Raw genomic sequence first — 24,783 nt, 5'->3', positions numbered from 1 at the left:
GTCTCACTTTTTAATAGTTTCTTCAAGGCTCACACATAGCATTTAAAAGAGATACATCGAAACATAGTGGATGTTACTAAATTTTTTTAATTGATTTGAAGTTTCCACAGCTTTACAGAAAAAATAATATAAAATCTGGCAACTGAAATAAACTTTAGCTAAAATGCTACAGGGTTACAGAGTAATGGATGGATCATGACTTTTATAAGACACTCCATCATGTTAGCAATCCACCTTATTCACAGAGCTGAGTGATAGCAAAAGAGTGTATCATATCATCTGAAAAATATCTTTCACTTTCCAGCAAAATATAACCTCAAAGAAACATCAATATTAGCTCAAAAGAAAGTGTCAAATATACTAAACTGTGTTTCAAAATTAATGAAGAGAAGACAATTATGTAAACTAAAGTTGTCTTAGTATAGATAGAACTTCTAATAAAACAATATTTATTACAGTTATTATATATCCTTTTTAAAATTGGGTTTTGAACAGCCTAGACACACTACTCTCATAAACTGAAGCTCACAGCCAGTCCAATCAATAAAATCCAAACCTGTTGGAAGAGGAGTCAACTAATATGGGAAAAGTTCAGATCTTTTCCCAATTTATTAAAACATTTTCTATCAAAATTTCCATGTAAAGTTTTAATGAATTTTATTTTACAAAAGGGACATATAAATGCTGGTATACTTTATGGATTTAAACATATGCCAAATGTGTATAAAAGTTAAACAAAAAATACTGTGTCATATCTTAGCTCTCCTCCTATAATCTCCTGCCTGTGCTTTTGGATAGACTAGCTGCATAGTCCAGTCCACACATCTTGGTCCTCACAGTGCAAGGAAGTTAAGCAACACCTGCCCTTTTACATCTTGGATTTTTTTCCACAATAAGGAATAATTACTATCTCTTCCTGATGGTCAGATGGTATTTAAGTTGTAATACATCCAAGACAAATAGCTCTAACCACCCTTCTGGACAAAAAGCTTCCATTTGACTCTGAGAGAAAAAAGGGAGAGAAACATGGAGAAGAAAAGAAGGGAGGGAGGGGAGGAGGCAAAGCTCCACAAAAGGAGAATAAGCAATGCCAGAGAAAAACAATGCTCCTCCAGGTAATCAAACTTTAGATATACACCAAAGGCACAGCCAACTCTGTTGGTAATGTTTATACAATCCTGAGTCTTTATGCTAAGAAAAGTTAGACTTCACACATCTCGTAGAAAACACTAGCCTCTTTCAGAAGAAAAGGGGATGTAGATTGTAAACAGAAAATGGAATTGTTATCCTAGAAAGAGGCACATATGCCAAAATGGTTTGCATATGTTCCTTCCCTAAAAATCATTCTGGCTACCAGTGTATTAAAAAAAGAAATGTTTCAATATTGTAAGCAACATTCTTTAGAAGTTACCCCCTTTTCACATTCTGGTATTTTATGTCTCGGAGACTTTCTTTGTTCTTTCGGGTTTTATTTATTTAGTTTCATCTAACTCTAATATTTTATAAGACAGGTCTCTGAGCTCATATTCTCTTCCTGTGGTCTTTTGACAATCTCCACTGAGATTTTAATTTCATCCATAAGTCCTTCATGCTTTATCCTTCCTCTTGCTCCAGTTTTTCCATAGTATTCTTTTTTTGGTGCCAATTTAAATAGTTTTATTATTCCAGGTTACTTGTTTTGGGTCCCTGTGGAACAATGCTATACCCTCTACCTGGACTGACTTAATCCTCCTCTTTAATGGTGGGGCCTGAAGAACCACCAGCAGATGGAGCTGCCAGGCATTCCTCCAGGCATGCCACCAGCACTCTGGTACAGCTTGGTAATGGTAGGATTGCAGACCTTCTCCAGTTCTTTCTGCTGATGCTCAAATTCTTCCTTCTCTGCAGTCTGTTTCTTATCCAGCCAGATGATAACATCATTGCACTTGTCAAAAATCTTCTGTTAGTCGTCATCATTGATCTTGCCTTGAAGTTTCTCATCTTCAACAGTTGCTTTCATACTGAAAGCATAAGACTCCAGTGAGTTCTTAGAGGAAACCTTATCTCTCTGCTTCTCATCCTCAGCTTTGTATTCTCAGCTTCTTGGACCATGCGCTCAATATCCTCCTTACTCAAGCAGCCCTTGTCATTGGTGATAGTGATCTTGTTCTCCTGTCCTGTGCTCTTATCTACAGCAGAAACATTGAGGATGCCATTGACATCAATGTCAAAAGTAACCTCAATCTGTAGAATCCCACGGGATGCTGGAGGTGCCTGTGAGCTCAAACTTCCCAAGCAGGTTGTTGTCCTTGGTCATGGCCCTTTCACCTTCATACACCTGGATGAGTATACCTGGCTGGTTGTCAGAGTAGGTGGTGAAAGTCTGGGTCTGCTTGGTGGGAATGGTGGTATTGCGCTTGATGAGGACAGTCATGACTCCACCAGCAGTTTCAATCCCAAGGGAAAGAGGAGTGACATTCAAGAGCAGCAAATCCTGAACATTCTCAGACTTGTCTCCAGATAGAATGGCTGCCTGGCCAACTGCACCATAGGCAACAGCTTCATCAGGGTTTGCTCTTATTCAGTTCTTTTCCATTGAAAAAGTCTTGCAGAAGTTTCTGAATCTTGGGGATTCTAGAAGAACAATATCATGGATCTGTGACTTGTCTAGTTTGGCATCTCGAAGCGCCTTCTCTACAGGGTCCAGTGTACCATGGAAGAGGTCAGCATTCAATTCCTCAAATTGAGCACGGGTAATGGAGGTGTAGAAGTCAATTCCGTCACAGAATCAATCTCAATACTGGCCTGGGTGCTGGAGGAGAGGGTGCCATTGGCCCGCTCACAGGCAGTGCAGAGACGCCGGACAGCTCTCTTGTTCTCACTGATGTCCTTCTTGTGCATTCGCTTAAACTCAGCAATGAAATGGTTGACCATTTGGTTGTCAAAGTCTTCTCCACCCAAGTGGGTGTCTCCAGCTTTAGATTTGACTTCAAAAATTCCATCTTCGATAGTGAAGATTGACACATCAAAAGTGCCACCTCCTAAGTCAAAAACCAGCACATTCCTTTCATCTCCAACCTTTTTATCTAAGTCATAGGCAATAGCAGCAGCAGTTGGTTCATTGATAATTCAAAGTACATTGAGGCCAGCAATAGTTCCAGCCTGCCTCTGAGAGTCATTGAAGTAAGCTGGCACTGTGACCATGGCATATTGGTAACAATCTTTCCTAGGTAAGCTTCTACAATTTCCTTCATCTTTGTCAGAACCATTGAGGACAGGGTAGAAACTTTTAGGCTTCCCTTTGTATTTGACTTGGACCTTGGACCTACCTATATCATTCACCAACATGAAAGGCCAGTGCTTCATGTCAGACTGAACAACAGCATCATTGAACCTACATCCGATCAGACATTTGGCATCAAAAACTGTGTTGGTGGGGTTCATAGCAACCTGATTTTTGGCTGCATCCCCAATTATCGTTCTGTGTTGGTGAAAGCGACATAGCTTAGTGTAGTGCATTTACCCTGGTCATTGGCAATTATTTCCACCTTTCCATGTTGGAAGACACCCAAACAGGAGTAGGCGGTGCCAAGATCAATGCCAATTGCAGGTTCCTAGACATGGTTGCTTGCCTGTAGGCCTGGCTATGCTGATGACGAGACCACACAGAAAACCAAGAGCTGGCTCCTCGTTCAATGAGCCATAGTATTCTTTAATTGGATTTTTATTCAGTCTTCAGCCCCAAGTCTTGCATTTAATTTTTCTTTATTGATGCCTAGTTTATGAGTTCATTCAGTACTTTGGTTGAATCACTGAGTGTGTGTGTGCGTGTGTGTGTGTGTGTGTGTGTGTGTGTGTGTGTGAGAGAGAGAGAGAGAGAGAGAGAGAGAGAGAGAGAGAGAGAGAGAGAAAGATTTGTGTAAGTATATTTGAGATTGGGTCCAACAACATAATGATGTGCTCTTGCCTTATAAAAATTCACAGCTAATATACTTGCAGAGGACTCAATTTAAAGTCCTACCATGCACCTGTGTGAACTCACAACAATTTCCAACTCCAGCTCCAGAAATCTTAGGTTTTTTTATGGTGTCACCTACACTCATATATACCCATAAATACACAGACACATAACTAAAAGTAAAATAATCATTTAAAAATAAATAAAAATCAAAGTGGCAATACTAACCCAGCATTCACCACTTTGCAGGGGAGATTAAGATTGTTGGTTATTGAGTTTCAGAATGATCCATGGCCCTGGATATAGTTATTATAATTTTGTTGTTAAAATTTCATTCATTCCTGGTGGTGATCATGTTTTATGATATCTTATAATACCTTCATTAGTAGGCTCAAAATTTACATTTGTTCAGCTTAATGAGAGGAATTTGGAGCTGCAGAGGTAATTTTGTTAATTTCTGTTTCCACAGGTCATTGATTCTAGTTAGCATTCCGAACTGCCACTCCTTGATTCTTGTTTATGAGTCGATGTGCTGAAATACGTTCCTTATTACCACTAGACTTGCCTCTAAGAAAAACAGATAATACTGACATAAAGATCCCTCTTCACCGAGTATTACTCAAACATTTTCAATCATTCAAATGTGATAAACACACTATGAAGTGGTCCTACCATTTCTCCAGTTAAAGATGTGAGCGATTATTAGCCCAAATGCTTGAATTACCCTAGATCCCTAGAACAAACGAAACTCAAGACGGATGATCAAAATGTGAATGCTTCACTCCTTCTTTAAATGAGGAAAAAGAATACCCTTGGCAGGGAAGGGAGAGGCAAAGATTAAAACAGAGACTGAAGGAACACCCATTCAGAGCCTGCCCCACATGTGGCCCATACATATACAGCCACCCAATTAGACAAGATGGATGAAGCAAAGAAGTGCAGACCGACAGGAGCCGGATGTAGATCGCTCCTGAGAGACACAGCCAGAATACAGCAAATACAGAGGCGAATGCCAGCAGCAAACCACTGAACTGAGAATAGGTCCCCCGTTGAAGGAATCAGAGAAAGAACTGGAAGAGCTTGAAGGTGCTCGAGACCCCAAAAGTACAACAATGTCAAGCAACCAGAGCTTCCAGGGACTAAGCCACTACCTAAAGACTATACATGGACTGACCCTGGACTCTGACCCCATAGGTAGCAATGAATATCCTAGTAAGAGCACCAGTGGAAGGGGAAGCCCTGGGTCCTGCTAAGACTGAACCCCCAGTGAACTAGACTATGGGGGGAGGGCGGCAATGGGGGGAGGGTTGGGAGGGGAACACCCATAAGGAAGGGGAGGGGGGAGGGGGATGTTTGTCCGGAAACCGGGAAAGGGAATAACACTTGAAATGTATATAAGAAATACTCAAGTTAATAGAAAAAAAAAAAGATGTGAGCGATTGCTTCTATTCTATTTATGAGTCAGACTCTACTGTCTCATCCAATTGTATGTCATTCAATAAGGATATACTGGGTCCAATCACTACAAAGGACAAAATGCTGAACATGAAGGACATGCCAATACATATGCACTCTTTTCTTTCTTTTACAGAGTAGGTTATGGAAAACAAAGCAACAAACACAGAATGAGTCATAATAATGTCCGCAGGGAATGCATTCAGGTAACGGAAGGGGTTTGTCACAGACATTGATGTCTAGAAGACCTTGGCTCAGGGAACATGCAATCTAGTCAAGGACAGACCGTGTGGAAGTTACTTTTTAAATGCATGTATGAGTGGAAGATTGTGTGGGTTTGTGTGAGGAAGCACATGCAAGCAGGTGCAGTTGGCACTGAAGCCCAGGGAGGCCAAATTGTGCAGCAGTGATTTTTTTTCTTATTTGTATGTAAATGTTAGACATGTAAAGTGTGCAATTTTGACAAAGGAGATGTGTTCCTCCAAAAGCTAGTGGGGAGGAGTGGGTGGTTAAGTAATAAGAAAGGTGTCACTTAATATTTAGATGACATGCATCAAAAGAAGTGATTTTATCCAGGACTATCTCTTTAGCATCAATCCTCTTGTGAGAATAAAAGGTATTTTCTAAGCCTATTAAAACAGTAATTAAAGTCAACATTGTACTCAAGGGCTTTGACTGAGTAAGTCACACATTTTGGAAACAATGAGAAAGCAGTAGAGGAATAGAGAATTTGAAAAGATAAAGAGACTACAAAGAGAAACTTCAGAAATCAATATTTGACTTGCAATTACTTGAGAGTTAAGGGACACATAAATGTTGATTAACACTGGACTCATCTTGATGATAGAATGTACCCTCTTTTAATGTCTGTCAGAGTTTAGGATCTAATTGGATTCACTGATAGATATATTCCCTGCTTGTCTCTGGTTCGCAACAGCTGACCTAGAGAGGCTTTGGTTTCTGAATAGGCAGGTATATTTGTGGGTTTTTGTTTTCTCACACTGAGTCCTCATTTCAGGATCCCGTATTATATTCACAACAGAACTTCTCAGCCTGCAAACCTCTCTCAGCAGTTCAGTCTCCTAGCTACACAGCCATGTTCCTTACCAGGAGCCGTCTATGGAATCCTCTCTGGTTCTTTCCCTTCCTAGATCTGGAATTGGACCAGGTTGACTTTATATAGACTGACTTGTATGTCTTTGTTCTTTGGTCCACATTGTAACTCCCCAAGAGAAACTTCTGATGAAAGAGTGTCCAGAGGGCATCCCACTCTCACCCTTCATCTTAGAGGTCATTAAAACATCTTCAGCTTTCCAGGGAAGACTGTCTAAAAACCTCTGCTTTGCTCATGTGTCTCAAGTGGGTGAAGAGACCTATTTGTGTTGGGTCCCCCACCTTTATAAAAGGACCCACATGTAGTGGTTTCCTACATATTCATAAAATATTCATGGCTGTGAGGAATATGTTCATCCTTGAACTCACCTTTAGTTCCTTAAAGTTCCTTTTTATATGGTATTATATAAGATTTTAAATTACATATAACTGATCGGAACTTTAAATTATTTCTAGGGAACTTTCATATTGCTAAAATATTTTAAAAATAATAACATTGAAAAAATTGACTGTTGGGATAAGTCTTCCAAGTATCATCAATAAGTTTTTAATCCTTTCTGTTTGGAAAAATCAATTGTTTGAAATAATACATCGAGTGAGAATTCATAAGTAAACAGCACATTTATAAATGAGTCACACACCAAGGAAACGCAAAGTCATCTGGTCCTCATAATAAATTGTTAAGGTAATTATCAATAGATCTTGTAAAATGTGCTCATTCTTTTTAATGTAAAATAATCTACTTTGAATTGATATTTAACCCATTAATTAGCAAAATTGTAAGCCATTTATAACAGCTAATAACCTTAAACAAGCAGCATAATCAAACTTGAAAACTAAAGGTTCTTGTTCTGTAGATGTGTAATATTTGTCTGGAAATGACAGTTTATAGTTTTTATGACCTTCAGTACAGCCCCTGGGGATAAAGAAAGGTAAGCAGAGTTCTTGAATCTTCCTTAGAAGTACAATGGCTGTTGAGTCTAACCACAATTTTTGTGACAACAAAGATGCTAAATATAGACTAAAAATCTGCTGCTGATCTGTATCAGCAAAAGCCCAAATCCTCCAGAACTGACAAATTATAAACCACCCTCTATTAAGCTTCATTTATACTCTTGGATTTGTGTTTGAAAGTTTAAGATTCTTCTCTGGGAAACTTTTACAGCTTTCATGGAGATGAAGAATTTGTAATAGAAATGAGGCAATGACCCCAAAGCCGCACTGCTGAGCCACCAAATTCATAAAGAAAGAAGACCATGAATGAGGTCTGTTTTTCTCAAGGCTGAGTTAAGGGTGGATTATCGACATCTGTGTGTGGGAAAGAAGGCAGAATTCTAGAGCAGAGACTGTCCAAGAACACAGAGAATGTTCCTGAGATACCAACAAATTGGAGTATGGGAGGAACAGAAAGTTACTCAGACAGATGTACAGACATCAGAAGGGAAAGAAAGGAAGACAAAGATACCCAAACATTCTGATACAGTAATAGTAGTAATGTAACACACTGTGAGAACTGACCAATTACACAGTCAAATATTTTAAAAAGAATCCTCAAATATAGGACTTGAGAGATGGCTCAGTGGTCAAGAGTTACCGTTGCACAGAACTGGAGTTCAATTCCTGGCATCCCTGACCAATTTCTTGCCACTGCTTCTAACTCCTGCTCCATGCCAATCGGACTATTCTTAAGGCACGCACACAGACACACACACACACACACACACAGACACACACACACACACACACACACACACACACGCTAAAAGTCTTATTTTAAAATCATGAAACGTCATTATTTGTCTGAAAATAGTTATATATTTTTATGGTTAAACTTTGAAAGCTGGAAATATTTTAATAAGCAAAAGTAATTTGAACTAATAGATAATTAACAATGTCTTTTTGCCTTCCATTTGCCAATTCTAACAATGCATATTACTACAATGCATATTACTACGAGAACATTAATGAAGCTGGACTATTGTCTCTGTTTTCTTTTTTCTTTTTTTTTTTTGACAGTGAAGATTATTGACCATAATTTGCCCTTTTTTTATCTTTATTAACTTGAGTATTTCTTATTTACATTTTGATTGTTATTCCCCTTCCTGGTTTCCAGGCCAACATCCCCTTAGTCCCTCCTCCTCCCCTATTCTATGCGTGTTCCCCTCCCCACCCTCCCCCCATTACCACCCTCCCCCCAACAATCCCATTCACTGAGGGTTCAGTCTTGGCAGGACCTGCTGGCGAGGATGTGGAGAAAGAGGAACACTCCTCCATTGTTGGTGGGATTGCAGACTGGTACAACCATTCTGGAAATCAGTCTCTATGTTTCCTTAACAGTTAGTTCCTACAGCAGACAAGCAGATGAAGAAAGAGGGAAAATAATACTTTCAGAATGTATTTCTCATGCTTTCCTTTATGGCAATTTTATTAGTTTATTTTAAGAAATACTTCTGTTTAGAAATAAGCTTGGACTTCCAGGATTCTAAGTCATAAGGAAGGATTTTCTCTGATTTTGTTAATTCTTTACACATAAATGGATCAATATCACTGAGTACAATAGAGTCTTGCCATTGTAGGTCTCTCTGAGTTGATGCCTATCATAGTCAGTGTTCTATCCCTGTAAAGAGATACCCTGGTCATGACAACTTTTATAAAAGAAATCACTTATTTTCGGACTTGCTTACAGGTTCAGAGGGTGAGTCCATTATCATCATAGCAGCAGGCCTTGCAGAAATTGTGCTGATCAGGTAGTTGAGACCTGCATCCTAATCCGCAGACTGAGGGGCAGGTGGGTGAGAGTGGCATAAACTTTTGAAACATGAAAACCTACTCACAGCGACATTCTTCATTTAACAAGGCCACACCTCCTAATCCTTCAAATCATCCCAAAATCAAGGAATTCTACTCCCCGGTCACTAAGCATTTGGACATAGGAGCCTAGGGGCCATCTTATTTATCCAATTTTTCCATGGTTCCTCGTGTCCAGCCAGTTAGAAGAATACACATCTAAGATCACAGAACAAAATCAGGAGCCAATGCCCAAGACAAGCACAGATCTTATCACTGTGATGGGATAATAGCAGTGGGCTCTTAGATACACTGGTTTCTTTCTCTTGTGCTTATGAGATTTCTGTCTGTATGTCAGTGTGCGATTTCTCATGGAAATAGAAATACACACTTCATTTTAACAAGACTTGGAACATATTAATGAAGCTCAGGCTTATCAAAGCATATAATTCCTCTTAGTAAGTTTCACAAAATGGGATTATCTTTTTAAATTTTCTTTGATAATGATAAACCTCAACAAAATCATAAATAATGGTTAAATAATAAGAAAAATGAAAAATTCTCACCAAATATAACCAAAGTCAGAAGATATGGAAAGCTATTATTAATGATTTTATATTGTCTTTCAATGTTATTTTCATTAAAATTTTTGACTAGGGAATTAAATTTGTATTAAACATTGAAATTATTTTAAACACTATATAAAATTGGTTGTCTGAGTCCATGAACCACAAGTGAATAAGATCTAAATGAATGAAGCTTGAGCAGAGAATGCTCTGTCAGTTTCAGGCAGTATGCACTGTGAGTTTCCTTCCCACTCAGTGTCAACAGTCACAGAATGATTAATTGATGTTAATTTGTTTATTAAATTTAGATCCATCAAGGAAGTAAAGTTGGGAATCACATCAAAACTTCTTCTGTGAGAAACAAAGAGAAGCAGACCAACTTTAATGCAATGACTGACAGGTTCCTCAAATAACATCTGTCCTCCATAAACACAGAGAATAAAGGGGCAAAATGAGGAGAGAGAAGAAGAGAGAAGACTTGGGAAACTGCCTGGGACCATGCCAGGAAAACCCAAAATAATATCAGACAGTTGATATTATACAGTATGTACACCTTTGAAATTGTCATTTTCCCCATACGTGAGGACCATTTGCAAGGCAAGCCCTGTACCACTTCTCTCTCTAACCTTTCATTTTTAAAATAACATTTCCTATTGTTAAGAAAAGCATCCACTGATAAATATGAATCCCTAAACACTGACACTGTCATATTTTAATCAGAATAAATCCCTCGGGTGATACCCAAATCAAAACAAATGTCTGCCCTAGCCCCTTTCTATTCCACTGCATGGTTTTCCTCGTTTTATTCATTCACTAATTGTTGAGGATTATTTTAGCTTAACTGTTTTAGATTAACTTTCTGTGAATAAACATGCACAGGTTTTTAGGTTAGTATAAGTTCTAAACTCTGTGCAATATGCCTAGAGGCATAATTTTAAAATTACTAAGTTACAGAAAAGACAATAATAGCACACATATCTTGTTTTGGTTACGGTTTTACTGTTGTGAACAGACACCATGACCAAGGCAACTCTTACAATGGACATTTAATTGGGGCTGGCTTACAGGTTCAGTCCATTTAATCATCAAGGTAAGAACATGGCAGCATCCAGGAGATATGGAGCTGGAGAAGCTGAAAGTTCTACATCCAAAGGCAGACAGAAGACTGTTCCAGGCAACTGGAATGAGGGACTTAAAGCCCATACCCACAGTGACACAGTTCCTCCAACAAGGCCACACCTCCAAATAGTGCTACTTTCTGAGCCAAACATATTCAAAGCAGCACATTCCACTCCATGGCCCCAATGCCTTGTTGAAACATGAATCTATGAGGACTGTAATTATAGCATAGTGCAAAATGCACTTAGTTCAACTTAAAAGTTCCCAGAGTCGATAGCAATTTCAACAATGTTAAAAGTCCAAAGTTCAGTGTCTCTTCTGACATCCATCCAACAACTTAACTAATCCCCAAAGCAAGTCAGGAAACCAGCTAGGCAAACTTCAAACTCTGAGTCTTCATGTGTGATGTCAAAGCAGTCTTCAGATCTCCAACTCCTTTTCATCTTTGTTGACTGCACAAACTTTCTCCTGGCTGGTTCTACTTCCTGTTAATAGATTTGTCAGCAGAAATCCCATGGCTCTGGCATCTGGAATATCTTGGGGTAGTCAATAAACTTGGTTACAGATTTTGAAGGGACTGAGGTAGCAGAATAAATTCCATCTTGTTTTTAAGTCTCCATTCTAAGAATCCTCTTTATGGTTTAACCAGGTGTTGTAAAACAATTAGTTTAGAGGTCATTCTTTTACCCTCACTTGTAATGCCCAGGCTTGTAAAGCTCCACTTGTGGTTTTTTCTGTTGCATCAGGAAGGTTTGTGGAATAAACAGAATAAAGGCTCTCATGTGCATCAGAGCTGTGGATTCAGGTGGTCTCTTTGGGGTTTTTGAGATCAGGGCACAGCATTTGTTGTTGTAGGATCTACACATGATCTTCTGGGTTCCTCCAAAGGATTCAGGTCACTTCAGGTCACTTCTCAAGCTGTGCCCTCTGTAACAGTCTAGGCTCTGGTTGACTCCACTCCAGTGCTGCTACTATTTTTGGTGATCATCCCATGGTAATGATAGCTCCAATATGCAGGGTCTTCCGCTGCAATTAGGCTTTACCAATAGTCTCTCATAGACTCACTCCATGGTTCCAAGCCTCAACTTCTTTGCATGACACCTTCATACCTTCAAAACTAGTACCACCTGGGTGACTATTACACATTACCAAGTCCAGCTGAGGCATGAGGTATAACCTTAGCTATCTCTGGAACACAGCTTCTTAGTGCTCTCAGAAACACTTCCTAGATTTCTGCTCACCGATGCTCATCTCTTCTTAATCACTGTTAATTTCTTCGCTCCAGCTAACCAGCATTAATTGTTCCAGCAATCCCTTCTCTTTATGACCCTATACCCAAAGCCACATTGCCAAAACTGCTTGCTGGAACTGGAACATGCTCCCTTGTTCTATTACATCATCACCAGCTTTCTGTTTTCCAACTCTGTTATTGCCTAAGTTTGGCTGTCCTGTAACTTGCCCTTTGATAGGCCTTGAATTCAGATGTCTGCATGGTTTTGTCTCCTGAATGCTAGGATTAAAGGTGTGGTCCACCATGGCTAGACTTAAGCTTTTCTCTACTTAGAATTTGCTCTGTACAAGGCTAGGCTTGAACTCAGAGATCTCCTTGCCTCTGTCTTCTGATATCAAAAGTGTGTACCCCCTTGTCTGGATTTAAGCTCTCTGTGCCCATTATGCCTCAAGATCCAGGTCAAAAGACCTGTATCTTTCATTTCTGGATTCTAGTTCATTCCAGATGACTAGTCCATGTGAAAACAATAGCAAAGTAATAACAATGCAAAGCCTAAATCATTGTAGTTGGTAGATTAGTGAAAGTAGACAGCATGGTTGGAGAACATAACGAAAGATTGTCAACCCGTACTTACATAATCTGAAAATGGTATAATCATCACAGTGAACCAACCACACAGAAGGTGAATGGGCAGATGATTTGGCATCTCCTTCTCAGCACAATTTCTTTGTTACAGAAGAGACGTACACAGTGTGAGCACAGCAGAGGAAGCATCTGCTAGGCTAATGGAAAAGATGCCAGATTCACAGGAATATTTTCCATGATCCTTGCTCCCTCAAATAAGCTTTACAAACCACAGGCGTACACATACCTGTAGTCAAGACATTAGGTTTCAAAATGGTTTTAAGATGGTACAAAGTTCTAACTGGATCCTCTCCTTCCTCATTTGCCTAGTCACTAGTTCTTCCATTTTCACTTTTAACTGTCACTAAACTCATAATTGAAGGATATTCTGTTGTCTTGTAACTGTACTATCAGTTGCTTCCCATACAGGTGCTGAGCCAAAGAATCCAAAAGATGTAATTATCCAAACTCTGAACAGGTCAGCTCCTGGTTTGGAAAAATCATATGTTTTCCAGTCTCACACATTAGGTAAAGGTTTCTGGAATTATCTATACTTCTGATTCATGAAAATCATTCTTCTTTGTCACAGACATTAAGTAAAGGGTTGATGATATTGTCACTGCTCTTTCTATGGGATTTGATGTCTTAACAAGAAAGAAAGAAAACAACAACAACAACAATGGTTGGTTGGTCACAAATGCCAGGAAAGCAAGAGTCTCCCAGCACCCAATGGGGCTGACATTAGCTATGATATCCAACAAAGGGGAAGGAGAACCTTTACAGACCATATCCAGATGTTAGGCACAGCCCATGGTTGAGGGATGGGTTACCCACTCATCTCAAAAATATTAACCCACAATTGCTCATGTCTAAAGAAAATATGGGAACAAAGAATAGAGCAGGGAATGAAGGAAAGATCATTCAGAGACTACCCCACCTAGGGATCCATCCCATATGCAGCTGCCAAACCCAGTCACTGTTGCTGATGCCAAGAAGGACTTGCTGACAGGAGCCTGATATCGATGACTCCTGAGAGGCTCTGCTAGAGCCTTACTGATACAGATGAGGACTCCTGCAGCTAACCATCAGACTGAGCACAGGGACTCCAATGGAGGAGCTAGAGGAAGGAATGAAGGAGCTGAAGGGGTTTTCAACCCCATAGGAAGAAGAGCAATATCAACCAACCAGACCCTACTCCCAGAGCTCCCTTCCTGTATGACAAGAATTTCAAGTCAAGTCTAAACAACCAACCAAAGAATATACACAGAGTGACCCATAGCCCCAGCTGCATATGTAGCAGAGGATGGCCTTATCTAGCATCAGTGGGAGAGGAAGCACTTGATCCTGTGAAGACTCAATGCTCCAGCATAGGGAAATGCTAGGGCTGTGAGGTAGCAGTGGGTAGGTGAGTAGGGGAGCACCCTCAAGAAGTGGGTGGGGCGGGGAGATGGGATAGGGGGTTTGCAGAGGGGAAACCCAAAAAAAGAATAATATTTGAAATGTAAATAAATAGAATAACCAATAAAAACATAAATAAAGTCAATAGACTTTTATTTTATCTCAACCTGTGGAACAACAGCTGCATTTAAAGTAAACTGAATTTTTATTCATTCATGAGATAGTGGAGGAAGCCTTACTCTGCTGCTCATTGCTTCTGTTACTCACTTAACTTCAATACTTTGAAGGAGGCTTGACAAAAATGGTCCATATTAAGATAAATTTATTTTCATTATTACTAATAATTTTTCATATACAGGATTGAAACTTTTTATGCTTGTCTAGTAATTTAAATTCCATTGCCCATTGACTTAAGATTTGTCTTGAAGCTATGTTTTTTCTAAAAACAGAGTAAATCCATTACAAAGCCACTGTTAGAGGCTTATCATAAATGCTCAGATCACTGGTGTAATTTATTGATTTATTCAGGAACATGCAGAGGTATCTTAATTAAATTTATCTTTATGTTTCATGTACCATTGAGTATAAGTTTGCCATAGCACAGTTGCCAATTCATGCACAGAAAGAAATGAGGTTGTTGTCAGTGATTAGAATTCACCAGAATTTTAAGTTAGTATATTTTACTTTGGTTTATTTAAAGCTCTCCTTTCAACTGAGGTGTTGTAGATTGATTTGTTCTCCTAATGGCACTTAAGATCACCATACATGATTTGTAGTATATAAAACACTAAGAATATATTCATTGCCATTTTCAATTTGTGTTCTGTTGCCCTCACAATGCTATCATGCTTTAAAAAAATAACTGTAATTAAATCAATTAAATAAACTTACACCAACCCCACAATTCAGAGGAAAATCAAATATTAAACATGGGCAGGAAAATATGACGAGAAGATCATAGGTCTTCTAAAACCCAGAAACAGTTAAAAGATAGCATACAACAAAAGAATATTCTGAAAAAATTCTTACTCACTGTGCAGGCAAAAGTTGATATAGCACATCATGGGATAACTCGTGATAATATCTCAGATACATGAGATAAAATGGGTAATAAATTGTCAAATATAAACCAGTAGCCAAGCATTTCACCCTAAGATTTTTATGTGATGTATGGTTGAGATGACTTAGCAAGCAAGAGAATGGCTATTCCAGAAGACTGGAATCCACTTCCCAACATCATGTGTCTCACAATCACTTGAAACCACATCTCCACTGCATGCGATGCCTTCTTCTGCCTCTTCAGGTAGCTGCATGAATGTGCTCATACACCCATGTCCCATAACACATATATCTGCAAATGCAAATAAAATATATCTTAAGAGTGGTATAGCTGGATCTGTCAGGTAGAAATTTGTAAGGATCTAACCTGACAAATTCCTGAGGAACCTCCAGATTGATTTCCAAAGTGGTCGCTCCATTTTGCAATCCCACCAGCAATGGAGGATTGAGGTCAGGATTGGCGATTTCTCCAGAAGTTCTTTTATTCTTAAGAATTGTTTTTGCTATTCTGGCATTTTTTGTTTTTCCATATGAGTTTGAGAATTTGAGAATTGCTCTTTCCATGTCTTTCAAGAATTGTGATAGAATTTTGATGGAGATTTTTTTAAATCTGTAGATTACTTTTGGTAGGATGGCCATTTTCAAAAACGATGTTAATTCTGCCATTCTATGAGTTATATCACTCCATTTTCTGAGTTCTTCTTCAATTTCTTTCTTGAGAGACTTGAAGTGCTTGTCATACAGAAAGGAGGTCCAGTGAAAGGCCTAAATTGGGATCCAGCTCAAGGGGAAGATTCAAAACCTTACTGAAGCTATGGTGTAGGTCTACTTAAAGACAGGAGCCTACCATGGCTGCCCTCTGAGAGGCTAACAAGTAGCTGAAAGAGTCAGATGCAGATATTTACAACCAACCAATGGACAGAAGCCGGGAACCCCTGTGCTTGAATTAGGGAAAAGCTGGAAGAAATTGAGGAGGAAGGCAACCCTCTAGGAAGACCAACAGTCTCAACTAACCTGGACCCTCAAGATCTCTCAGACACCGAGTCTCCAACCAGGCAGCATACACTAACTGATATGAGACCCCTGGCACATTATACAGTAGAGGGCTGCCTGGTCTGGCCTCAGTGAAAGAAGAAACCCTTGAGAGACTTGAGGCCACAGGGTGTAGGGAGAGGTCTGGTGGGGTTGGGGTGGGTTGGGGGTGTTAGGACATCCTCTTGGAGATGGGGGAGGAGGTATGGAATGAGGAACAGTCAGAGAGGGTAACAACTGCAGTGTTAAAGAAAGATTAAAGAATAATAAATTAAGTAAGTAAGTAAATAAATAAATAAAACAGCAAGTAAAAATATATCTTAAGAAAAATCCCACAAGATTACTGTATGATTAATCAAACAAGATAGAGCAGTATGTTCATTAACAGGTGTTCATTAGGGTGCAGAAATTGGGGGTAGAAGGACTTTTCACTGATGTTTAATTATCTAAGTCATAAATGTGGATGCATTTAAAATACAAGTATTTGAAGTCATCCTGGCCATTGCCAGTAAGAGGAAGACCAGATATTTAGTTAATATCCAAGAAGATTCTGATTGTCAAACAGAAAGATGTATGTATGGTCTCTGACCTTTGCCACGCTGCTTCTATAAAGGACAATGGAGAATCATGATTGGTAATATCTTAGAGGTTACCTCAGAAGTAGTCACTCTGGTGATTTGGATTCACCCAGGCTCAGCAAATACTAAGAAGTCTGTGAGTCAAGACACCATCTAGAAAGGACATTGGGAACAAAGAAACACCCAAGAAGTGCTCTTTACTTGTACATCATCATAGACAGCCAAGCACAGACTCCACAATTATAGGCCTGTCCTTGAATCATATAATCATGCAATTATGTGATACAGGAAACACTGCATTGACTCTTCCCAATGAGGAAACAAAATGTGTTAACCAATTTAAGTCAAACTTAAAAAGAAGTGATCATTGGAATCAATTCCACAAAATAAATCCAGAACAATAGAACAAAACAAATTCAATTTAAAAATATTTCTGTGGTTGACCAGCATGGGTGCACAGTCCCTCATTAAACTTCATTGAACATAGCTTCACTGGGATTTGATTTACCATTGCTTCTACGGCTGCCTTTAAAATGGGTAAATCTCATTCCTGTGTGTCCCAGCTTCATTCCGTGTAAATCGGGCAACAGTAGGAACCACCACAGAGATTAATTATAAGGATTAACCTGATTGAGCAACATTTTTACATAAATTATATTACTATATTATTTTTACACAAAAAGAAAAATAATACTGCAGACAAAAAGGATAATCAGAAACAAAGTTCAGGAAGGGCATTACTTGCTAAATAACTGTAAATTCCTGAAGAAAATATGTTTTCCCCATCACAAAATACCAGTTGTTATATTTATGGCAGAATATGTGCTCTCTAGGGTAAATATCACTGATCTGGAAATCCAGGTGTCTTATGATGAGGTCTTGCCACACATGTGCAGCTCCTGATTATTGCTGCCACACTACAGATTGTGATAATGCAGCTGGTCACAACTGAAATTAAAACCCACGCTTTTCAGTGCACCCCAGGAATTTGCCTTGCCCCTAACCTAATTTTCTATCATTTCCCTGACAGTACATGTAAATCACTTCACAGCACTTAATTTTGCTGATGGTTTTCCTTGTCGGAGAATAGCACGTAAGGCAGAGAAAATGCTTTATGCAACTGTTCTGATAAATGCCTCTCCATGTGAGATAACCTGATCACTTATTAAATGTATATCTACACAGTAAATAGTATGATTTGAGAGACAATTTCCTCATTAGGTAATGCCAATGAACTCGAAGTGTTCCAAACTCTGTAGCCTCCAACACTGAAGCTCTGATTTCTAGACTTTCATATTCACGGTAGACTGCACATTAAGATGAGATCCACTGCCCTCTCCTCAGAGAACTGATCTGATATGCCCAGCACAGGAGACTGGTCTGTCTCTTTCAGATTCACTCCAGGAAATGTTTGTTCTCACCCAGTGAAGAGTATATTTTGAGAAACACTCATAAGAGCTCATATATATTATATAACATAAAATTGTCTGGAAATTTTTGGATTTCATTTTGTTCTGTCTTGAAACTAACATATTTCTTTGATTTATTTTAAGAATAGTCTTGTCACCCATCCTCCCATCTCATGAGAATATGTAGTTTCAGTATTATTATTAGGAGTATATTTCTTTTTAATATGAATAGGTGTTTTGACTGTATATATAACTGTGCATCATGTGCATGCCTGATTGCCTTGAGAACAGGAAAACATGTTAAGTACAATGAGACTCAAATTACAAAAGGTTATGATTTACTATGTAGGTCTTGGAAATTGAAGCAAGGTCCTCTGGAACAGCATCAAGCATATATTTAGTCATTGGGTTTTCATTCTAGCTCCTGCTGGTAGGCTATTAGAAAACTTTTATTCTTTATTTTTGTGATGTGATGTGATGTGTGTGTGTGTGTGTGCATGTGTGTGTGTGTGTGTGTGTGTGTTCATGATTCTATAAGTAGAATTGATTCTATAAGTAGCATTGGTATATCATTGATAGAATCATTCTCAGAATAACAGATTGAGGTTTGAGTATTTTCCATCTGGAAGAATGTGGACATATATTTATAATTTCTCAAGGTCTAGATTTCCCTAGGCATATAGCATACATAGTGTGAATATTGCTAAAACACAAGGATTAATTCACAGAATGTGAGTACTTGTAATGCTTCCAGAGGCTGGCTTTATCCTCAGTCATGCTGTTTGAGTCAGTAGCCTACAATTCTTGAAACTGAACAGCTGAAATAAAGATCTGTGCAGAACATTAAAAAGAAAAAATTCAATACATTTCTATGATGTTCCAAATTATAGTGTCAGGAAAAGAGCAATTTCTCCCATCTTTCTTGTGAATTTATTTGTCAAATTTGCTCGCATTTCTCTGTGAAAAAAGATAAAAAGCTAAACAGTCAATAATAATTGCTTCCTTCAACCATATCTGCCTTTTGCCAACATGTCACTTCAATTTTTCATAAGTCTTATTTTTTGTTTATTTTACTTGTAATTCAGAGATTTTTCTAGTCAATTCAAAGACCTAGTTAGTGCAAAGATCTGCAGGGAATAATCTTGAGCAAGAGAAAGAGGAACTTGTATAATTCTAAGGCAGAAAGGGCATTGATTATGAACTTTTCTTTATATTCAAACCTCTCTTTCCCACAGACACAACATTCAGATGCCATCTAGGGTAAGGTTCCTACCCCCTTATACACTTGCCTTCCTGTACCATTTAATAGCACGCAGACCGGATCTTGCCCCTGAAATGCTACTGAATAGCAAGAGTCTAGGGTTTAGACTTGTCACTGTGTTAGATTTCCTCACTGATGAGTTATTCCTTTGGGTCTGCCATGAGCTTGAGATGATATTGTTATACTACATGTTAATAATTTTACTTTAAAAATTAACTACATTGACAGAAGAATTGAGAGGTTCTAGACCTTAGCTAAATAATGTGACACTGCTTCGTTTTCCCTTGAGGATAACACTTAAATTAGTTTTCCTATGTGGGACTGGTTGTTATGACAAAGAACTGGCCCCAGAACTGTATTCCAAATAGTTTTTTCACAGATAAAGAAATGTCGGGTTGGGGATTTAGCTCAGTGGTAGAGCGCTTGCCTAGCAAGCGCAAGGCCCTGGGTTCGGTCCCCATCTCCGAAAAAAAGAAAAAAGAAAAAGAAGAAATGTCTTCATAGTTTAAGACAGATTTGAACTTCAATACAACTTTCCCACTAATTCTGACTTGCTTGTGCACAAGTTTATGAGAAAGTTTTTATTAAAGACTTCTTTCTGAAATACCAGAACACTTTGGTAGAATAAGTCTTGCCAAAACCTATTAATCATGTAATAATGATGGTGGTATGTTGAGTTGTGCATGTCTCTGAGTTGGAAATTATTATTTGCATATATTACCATAAGGGCATTGCTATCACATTTCCATGGACCAGAGAAAGCTGGCAAAAAGATATTAACTCCCATCCTAAATCCTTTTGATTCTAAGTCTCAGATTTTGTAATTTTAGAATTTACTTCCACTTAATAGGGCAAACATCATGGTTCCTATTATCATCAACTCCCATTATTCACTTAATGAATGAGCTATGGATGGGTAAGTGCTTCTAGATCTTAGGAGGATACAGTAAGTAAGAGTGGGGGCAATAGGAATTCTTAACCTCATCTTGGATGGAGGAAGGACAGACCCCATTGAAGACATAAAGAAAATCTGCATTAATGTAACTGACATTTTACTCAATTGGACTATAGTGGCCTGGTGTAGCACTGCATCAAGCCTATGAATTTCTTAGCAAGAGATGTACAACAGAAAAAGCCAAGGTGGGAGACCGAGTGTTCATAATATTCAGTTATTTGATTAGCAACAATGATGAGAATGTAGAGCCCACTGTTTTCTTTCTAGGAGCTCTCTTGTGTGCATTCTCCCTATCAGATCGTGTATTTGACATCTCTATGAAAATCCTCCCCTATTTCCTCCCCTTGAACAGAATATTAACATAGATTAGATTATAATTTTGTCATTTGGGCTGTCTTGGTCTAGAATTTTGAAGTCAATTTGCTAAATGTATTTAATTTCAGTTTTTATAACTTGCTAATTGCATGTTATTGTATTTCATGTGACTACTTGTTACTGATCTGAGGTGTCCTAAACAACATGCCAGATTTGTAACCTAAGCCAATCTATCTTAACATTTACTGAGGGACACGGTATACCCACGTGCTTCACTCTGAAATACACTAACATGTTATTTTTTATATTATTGCAATAGATTTAGCACATGAGGAGCACTTGTGAAGATATCTAGGATGCACATTTGTATTAAGTTGTTTCAATAAATAGATGTAAATGGCATAAAATATATCCCTTCACATTAGGGCATAAGGACCAACAGACCCTACTATAGGCATGCTTTTCTTTCAGTCAATTATGTGCAGCAATGAACAAGTCACTAACAACTCTCCTTTGGGATCTGTAGATGATCTGGGATATGTTTGGGCCAACTCTTATTTTTCAATTAAAGGAACACAGAAAGAGGAATAGGCTATTCTCTTTGCTGGAATTTCCTTTGCTTATAACCTACTGTTTATCCGGATTGCATACCGTGGGAAACATCTATTTACTAATACTTTATATTTCACTATAAACATAATTCTTCTAATACATTGCAAGAAGCAGTTTTCATGTTTCCTGATAATAAAATATTCGTCACTTTGCAGATTGATATGACAGAGAAGAGCCCATAGGAAGTTCTGGGTTTGTTTTACTTTTCCTCTGTGGCCTTAGAGAACTCTCACTTAATCTAAGCCTCAGTTTTCTCTGTTGTAAAATATAGAACTTTGAACTAGAATTCACAGCTTGCCTCCAAAGGAGACACTTTTTTTAAAAAAAGTAATCGTTCCATTCGTTTACATCTCAAATGATATTCCACTTCTCTGTTACCCCCTTCACTAGTCCTCGATCCCATGATATCCCACTACCTGGTTACCCCTCCACCAACATCCCATCCAACATCCCCCCTCCCACCTCTCCTTTACCTACATGAAAGTGCTCCCCAACCCACCCATACTCTCCCACCCCATCACTCCCATATCCCCCTACACTGGGGCATCAAGCATTCCCAGGACCAAGGGTTTCCCCTCCCATTGTTGTCAGGCAAGGTCATCCTCTGCTACATATGTATCTGGAAACATGGATCCCTCCAGGTACACTCCTTGGTCGGTTGTTTAGACTCTGGGAGAACTGGGTGGTCAGGCCAGCCTATGTTATTCTTCCAATGGGGTTGCAATCCTCTCCTCCTCCAGTCCTTCTGCCTGCTCCCCCACCAAGTTGGCTGAGCTCAGTCAGATGCTTGGCTCCAAGCATCCACATCTACATTGATCAGTTGCTACCCAGACTTCCTCAGGAACTGCCATATTAGGTTCCTGTCAGCAAGTGCCTCTTGACCACAACAGCGTTGGGTTTGGTGTATGAAAAAATGATAGATCCCCAGTTTGGGCAATTTCTGCTTGGCCAGTCTTTCAGGCTCTGTTCCATATTCGTCCCTGTTCTTCTTTTGGACAGGAACAATTCTGGGTTAAAAACTTTGAAATGGGTAGGTGTCCGCGTCCCTCAACTGGGTGCCATGCCTGTCTGCTGGAGGTAATCTCTACAGGTTCTATCTTGCCCTTCTCTGCTCATTTCAGCAAAAGTCATCCCTGTTGGGTCCTGGGAGCCTCATGTTTCCCTAGTGTCTGGGACCCTCCCGTGGCTATCCCCAGTTACTCATCCCTCCTGCTACATATTTTTGTTCGATTTCCTGACCCTTTGTACATCTCTCACATCTCCTCCAGTTCCTGATACTGCCACCCTTATTTCCTCACCTCCTTTCTCCCTATCTGGTCTCCCTTTCCCTCCACCCCTCACAAACGTTCTGTACCCCGCTCAATGCAGGACTGAAGCATCCACATCCTGGACTTCCTTCCTGTAATGCTCCATATGTTCTGTGAGTTGTATTATGGGCATTGTGAGCTATTGGGCAAATATTCACTTATTAGTGAGTATATAACATGTGTGTTCGTCTGTGTCTGGGTTACCTCACTCAGGACGATATTTTTTAGTTCTATCCTTTAGCCTGCGAATTTCATGAAGTCATTGTTTTTAATCTCTGCATAGTACTCCATTGTGTATATGTACCACAATTTCTGTATTCATCCTTCTGTTGAGGGACATCTGAGTTATTTTCAGCTTCTGGCTATTGTAAACAAGGCTACTATGAAGATAGTGGAGCATTTGTCATAGGGAAAATTTTATCTACAACTCTCAAGAAAATGGGATTTTAAACACTGCTTCTGAAAATAGGTACTTAAGGTTGGGACTGCAGCCTCAGGAACAAATACATTCCCTTACTAATGCTCCTATTACATATACTTCTTTTATCCATTTATGATACTATTCTTAAATTGTGTATGCATCAGATTCAGTGTGTGAAAAAGGAAGGTGAAGAAACTCATAGTACCTATCACCATTTCACCATAGTTCACCAAAGAGAGACTCCTTCCTACATCAAATATATTTTCTTAAAAGTGTTTTTGTGTATTCCTGATTCTATTGTCCTCTATAATTTTGGTCCACACAATAGCTTCATCCTGAGGTTGCAATAATGAACAGAAGATATGGGAGTTATGAACATTCACAGTGTATAGCATCATCTGGAAACAGTTTTCCATTGAAGCATGTGGTACAGAGGCTGATGCAGCATAGGGTTGATTCCTACTGGGAGGACAGTAACCAACCATGTGCTCAAAGTTGTTCCCGATGGAAAACCATCAGAACCAGGCGGACTTTCACTTCTTTATCCCCTGCTATGTCTTGCTCCTTCTCAAGCCATTTAGGTATTTGCATTCTAAAGCCATCAGGAACATGGACACAACACGAAAGAGCAAGGTTCAGCAGCTTAAGCACAAGCCTCCTCCAGCTTGCCATGGTTTCTGTTCAGGAAGTACATCAAAAAAAGTCCTTCCACCATTCTTTCAGTCCCTAACTGTCTCCTTGCTGCAGTGTAGATATTATCTTTGAATAGGACTTTACTTAATACTGCAGAATGAAACCTTTTGAAAATTACAACCATTCCTTTCTAAACGTACTCAATTTTTTCATGCCTTACTGTTCTTTGACCATATGCATTCGTGCACAAGTTAAATACATCTTTGTATTAGCTACATTTCAAATCAATACCTTTACTATATTTTTGAAATTTGGTGTGCTTCCTAAACAATAGAAACAATAGGACAAGAAATTAAGATCTAAAACAAAAACAAAATCAAAACAAGACTCCATGGGGCTCATTAGGAAAACAGAAGAAAATGCTTGTCAAAAGGTGAACATTTAGGTTTCTTTTGGAAATAATGAAGTAACTCTAAGGCAGGATTGTTGGTGTTGTTCATGCACATGGAATTATGGGATGGCTATGGAATCTCTTGTTGTAGCTTTAAGGGAGAGGACAAACAGAGCAGACATTTTCCAATCCTTCCTATTTAAAATGCGGAATTAAGAGAATTGCAACCCCTGTAGTACAAACACGACTATAAAACAGTCTTCAACCACAGCATCTGTTTCAAAGCAGGCATTCTTTCACTTCAGAACACAGGTGAGCACCAATCTTCTTACAGAAAAAGTAAGCAGTTCTGACGAGCTCTCAAAGAGACACATGACAAAGTGAATGGAGTTGCACAGCATGAGTTTTTTTTCCCCATCTTTATTAAATTGGCTATTTCTTATTTACATTTCAAATGTTATTCCCTTTCCCAGTTTCCAGGCCAACATTCCCTTAACTCCTCTAACTCCCCTTCTATTTGGGTGTTCCCCTTCCCATCCTCCCCCCCATTACTGCCCTCCCCCAACAATCCCATTCACTG

The 24,783-nt window shown here is 39.0% G+C and overlaps 1 pseudogene; it reads right to left on the bottom strand.

Moving 5' to 3' along the window:
* Positions 1 to 1,722: 1,722 nt before the first annotated feature.
* Positions 1,723 to 23,851, bottom strand: LOC134484698 (heat shock cognate 71 kDa protein-like; annotated as a pseudogene).
* Between the last annotated feature and the right edge of the window lie 932 nt (positions 23,852 to 24,783).

This window comes from Rattus norvegicus, chromosome 1, assembly GCF_021556685.1.
Source record: "Rattus norvegicus strain SHRSP/BbbUtx chromosome 1, alternate assembly SHRSP_T2T, whole genome shotgun sequence".
Classification (NCBI taxonomy): Eukaryota; Metazoa; Chordata; class Mammalia; order Rodentia; family Muridae; genus Rattus; species Rattus norvegicus.
Note: the sequence above shows the minus strand (reverse complement) of the source record. Positions and strands in the feature narration are given on the sequence as shown.